Source organism: Zingiber officinale, chromosome 1B (genome assembly GCF_018446385.1).
Source record: "Zingiber officinale cultivar Zhangliang chromosome 1B, Zo_v1.1, whole genome shotgun sequence".
Classification (NCBI taxonomy): Eukaryota; Viridiplantae; Streptophyta; class Magnoliopsida; order Zingiberales; family Zingiberaceae; genus Zingiber; species Zingiber officinale.
In genome coordinates, this window is record NC_055986.1 from 74960218 (window position 1) to 74965807 (window position 5590).

The following is a 5590-nucleotide window of genomic DNA, read 5'->3' on the forward strand; positions in this document are numbered from 1 at the left end:
CGACAAGGTAAGTCAGGTACGGTCTCTTCCTCCTGACAAGTCATTTCAGTTTATAAAACTATTATCGAAAAATTACTGTAAGTTAGAAAAAGAAAATGAAGAGTTAAAATTAACCTTAGCTCTATCTTGTTGATTATAAGATCTCGACAAGATTAAAACTGAAAATGGAAAACTGAAAATAGAAATAGAGAACCTTGAAAAAATGAAAATTGAGAATGTATATTTAAAGGATCAAATAGAAACACTACAACATTTTTCACCAATGGCAACGTCCAAAAAATGTGGCCTAAAGTATAAAAATCGTTGCCTTTTCTTTAGACAACGGTTTTTAAACCGTGGTATAGTCAGCCACTGCCTTTTGTTTAGGCAACAGTTTTACTAATAATTCGCAACACTATAAAAAAAACCGCAGCCTTTGATGAATATAGCCAACGGTTTTTTAATCATTCTATGGCAACGGTTTATGACCGTTATCTATGATAGCAACAGAAAAACCGTTGCCTTTGATTGCAACACAGGAAAAACCGTTGCCTTTGATTGCAACACAGGAAAACCGTTGTTATTGATAACAACAGAGGAAAACTGTTGTCGTTGATAGCAACAGAAAAAATTAATACTGAAAATATACCAATTGAAGAAAATTATACCAATTAAAGAAAAATATGCTCAAAATATATTAATCATCCACATACATATTGAAGAAAATTAATTACGTTGTTATCCAAAACAAAATATTATAATACTCAAACAAATATACTAATTAACAAAGTATGCATCATCTTCATCCACATTTGTCTTAATATTTCTCTACCTTAAACTTAAATCTTTGCACACAAAATATAAAATCATTTGTCATCTATCATTACTAATCAAAACATTTGATCTGCATCCACATTTGACCTTCATCCACTATCAGTACTTGTACTAAAAAATCAAGCTATATAGCATCATCTTCTTCCGCTTCTATGTCCAACATTTGATCTTCATCCACATGATCACCATCCATATTAGGATCCTGTATATAAAATTTAAAATATTAAGACCTCACCAATCATCATAAATAATAATTGAAAAATCATAGCTACTAGAGAGTTATAAATGTTGAATAAATTATTAGATAAATGTTGACTCATGGTGATGACATGACTCATGTTGAATGACATAATTGGATTCATACTGATAACTGAGAAAAATACACAGAAACTAAAATGCATAAAAGCAACAATCTGATATCACAGGGGTGAGTGAGCACAGAAGTGAGCACAAAAGTAAAATGCATCAAAGCAACAATCCAATATCACAGGGGTAACTGAGAAAAATACTGATGACATGACTCATGTTGAGTGAGCACAGAAGTGTTGTCAATAAGAAAAAATAGGCGTGATATCATATCATAAAAGCAATATTCTTTTGGCATCGAGTTATAGATTAGGTCCATTTGAGTTCTTGATACCATCATCTGCATTGGATAGGGGTCAGGCATTGGAGGTAGTAGCGAAGTGAATAGCATACAGACAAATCGGATAAGAAACAACAGATTGGTGCTTGCCATCATTAGGGAGGAAAAAAAATCAATCCTAGAGGGAAGTAGTGGTTAATGGAGTCTAGAATCAAATAGCAGAATAGAGAATATTAAACTACAATTGCAGACCTTAGATTGTATTCCTTAAACTCGAGTTGGCCGCTATTAAGTTACTAAAGTCTCTGGGTGCATCAATGTCTTTGCCAAAGCATTAGACATTCGCACACCACAAAGCCTTGCTTAAGTCTAAGAAAAGGCATTTAATTATAGAAAATATTAGAAAAAACATATGTATAGCACAAAAAAAGGAATATTGTAGAATTACAAAGAAAACATTAGGTGCATAATGAGAACTGATATTATCTAACCCACTACAGATGTTAGTTTGGTGCATATTCAATTCTTGTAATGTGACACTCATAGCATGACCAACCAAATCTGTGTATATATTACTGGTTATAATTTGCATGTCTCCTTGCATTGCTTCTTCTAGGCCTGTGCTACTGTAAGTGAGTCTTTAAACCAATTCAGAGCCTAAAATGATACCTAAGGTCAGAGGTAGAATATCACACACATACTAGGGCATCCATAATATGGTCCGGTGACGATGCCTTGCATCATGAAGATTCAGACTCAAATCCTAGTACGTCAATGAGTTCTTAGTCCAAACCTAAATTTATATTTGCCAAACCCTGAGCAGGTGTCTTTGTTTGATTACACACATTAATTACCAAGCAAGAATAGGTGACTCCTAGAGGAAAAGATGTGCCAGTATAGGTTAATACCCACAACTGAATTTGACTATTTACATTTGAAATTTATCACGTGATTATGTATAAACACAGCCTAAAATCAATACAAAGTAATTATCGCAAATGTAGGGGTGGTAAAAGATGCAACATTTTGCAAAATATATCCAGCTATCTGTTCCAATTTTCAAACACAGTGAAAGTCGAGACCCCAAGTTAGTCAGGTATACCAAGGACAAGATATGAAGATCTAACTAATAACTAAATTTGGAGTCTATTGAAGGATGCAATAAGTCAAGAGGTTACGTGCAATAAGTCAAGTTAGACAGGTATACCAAGGATGCAATAAGTCTATTGAAAAAGGGAATTACCACAAGTTATGCCTTCAGTGCATAAATATTTGAACAAATTCCAAAAATATTTATTTAATATAAACTTCATTTTTACCTTGGGATTATTTGGAGCATGAGTAGATGTGGATGAACGTAGACCACTATTAGCATCACATGGAGATAACAAAGTTGCCAAAGACTCCATGTCTACTCTTGAGTCATTTTGATTTAACATGGTCCTAGAAGAAGTTGAAATTTTTGCTCCATTGTCGCCATCTCTTTACTATGTTTCACCTCCATCTCTTCATGTTTTGCTTCTATCTCGTGCACCTTATCAGTTAAATGTTTGACTTCATTAGCATGCCTTTTCTCAATTTCTGATATTTCTTCATTTCTTTTTAAGAGTGTAGGTGTTGTAGTTCTTCCATAGCATCACACTCTCCCTGGCTTCTCTTTGCCAAATACCGTCTTAAAAGCCTCAGTAGAAGGTACACCAGAATTTTCAATCAAGTCTTGAAGTTTTGTCTAGCAATTGTATAAGTAATGTTAATTGTGATAGTGAATAATTACATTTGACATGTAAAGCGTAGAGAAACACTTACAATTGCATTATTTGTTTCTTGATCTAGTTGTTTTCCTTTCTTACTCTGGCGAGTTTCAGTGAACATTTCAGCTTGAGTTAGAGACTCTTTATCCTCCTTGCTTACACTCTGCATGAAGAAAACAATGATTTAAGCACTAAATTTAGGCCAATTTAAATGTATGCTTATAACAAATAGAATAGAATACCAATCTCTCCTTTATACAAGCAAAACTTATAGGTCCTACATGGTGTCTCCATTTTTGCTAAGCAATATTTTTAGCATTTTGATCACTTATTTCCTAAATTCATCAATAAAAAATGAATTTTATCAAACATTAAAAATATAATATAAAATATTACTTAATTATAAAAATATGTATCTTACTTGAATGGTTTCAAGTCTCCAATAATCCATCAACACTCTAAAGTGTGCTTCTGGTATGTCTTGAGGACAATTTTTCAGCCGCTCGCGCATGGTTGTATACTCGGTGAAATGATTTTTCTTAATCCAACATTTATATCACCTCCAAGCATCATTTATAATACCATACACAGCCTTCTCCCCTTTTTCTGGAATGATGTATTTTTGTTGCCAAGAAAAGTAATGCAGTTATAAAGATCTAATTTATAAAAATACTAAAACACACATGTAGTAGAAACACAAAAGTAAAAAAGTTGATACATTGATATAATTCCATGTGTTGTTTGTTTGGTATAGCTTTCCAATTTGTGTAAGTAAGAGGACACAAATCTGCACTTCTTGCTATTGTTCCCAAGAAACTACTAAGTTGAGAAACTGTCTTATGGTCTGGTCCAACAGGTTCTCCTTCTTTATTCAAGATGATTTCTTGTCTATCATTTATTGATCGTTCATGAACTTTTTTACACAATGTCTTTCCCCATTTGCTCTTCGATATTGCCCCTAATTAACATTACGAATAAACAAGAAATTTCATATGTTCATAATGTCTAAAATAAGCAAAGACACTTAAAACACAAATGAGTTAAAATCAAAAGTTGATATCCCCTTAAACTAGAAAAAATGTTACCTTCGGTTGTATTGTCATTAGTATCCTCATCTTCTTCATTTTCAAAGTTGATATCCCCTTCAACTTCTTGTTCTATGTCATTTTCTTCACTCTCTTCATCTTCTAATTCCTCTTCTTCAAGTTGATCCCTATGGTTATTAATATATTTTTCAAGTGATATAGCAGGACACTTTGAAGTAGCCTTTGGCTTCTTAGAGGCTGGTTGTTCTTCCGTAGATCCTTGACCATGATCTCCTATTGTATTTCTCAGTTGTCTCTTCAAATTATTTGGACAAAATCTGTCATTTTGGTCATCAATCTTCTTAGATGATTCAGGTTGGACTAAAAATGCATGGTTATCAAGGTCTTTTTGACTTGGAATGTAAGTAGATCCTCCAACTTCGACTTCACTTCCAGTGGCTAAGGATTGCCTCATCTGGTCTTGCTTTTTGTGGTGTGTTTGAGTAGATCTTCCTACTTGGACTGCACTTCCAATGGCTAATAGCTTCTTCCTCTGTTCTTGCTTTCCATGTTGCATCAAAGTAGATCTTACTTCTAACTTTTCTTGCTGCATTCTAACTTCTTGAACTGCACTTGTAGTGCTTAATGGCTGCTTGCTTTGGTCTTTCTTTTGATGTTGTATTTGAGTATTTCTAGCTTCTTGGACTACACTTGCAACAGTAGAATTTTTCCTTGGCTCTTGATTTGAAGTAGATTCTTTGTTTTTCTTCATATTTTTGGCACCTTCTTGAATTGCACTTGTAGTGGTCAATGGCTGCTTCCTTTGGTCTTTCTTTTGATGTTGTATTTGAGTATTTCTAGCTTCTTGGACTGCACTTCCAGCCGTAGAATTTTTCCTTGGCTCTTGCTTTGAAGTAGATTCTTTGTTTTTCTTCATATTCTTGGCACCTTCTACTTTTACTTTATACAATTTGAGCAATTCAACACTGGACTTAACTTGAAATTGATGAGGTTCAATATCAATTCTCCTGTTCATTTTTCTAAAAAAGGAAAAAAAAAACTAAAGCACATAAAATGATTAAAACAATAACATAACAAGTGAGACAATGTATGAAAAATTAAGAACAAAAGCACTGGAATTAAGAACAAATTTCTGTAAACAAAGAGACTGGTGATACTATAAGATAAATAATATACTGAAGGATCAAATTGTCTCCAGAGAACTTAGGGAAATGAGACTGAAGAAAACAACTAGTGAGCCAACCAAAGAAGCATCTCTATACTGAAGGATCAAATTGTCTTTATACAGAAGGATCATGCCTTGAGCATACAAGTACGATATATGAAGAAACAAAATTGTCATACCCTTCTAATCATTTCATATGCAGTACGGATATTGTCATTGTGATATTAAA

General features: G+C 33.4%; 1 pseudogene; it reads right to left on the reverse strand.

Moving 5' to 3' along the window:
* Positions 1-937: 937 nt before the first annotated feature.
* Positions 938-5211, reverse strand: LOC122038940 (annotated as a pseudogene).
* Between the last annotated feature and the right edge of the window lie 379 nt (positions 5212-5590).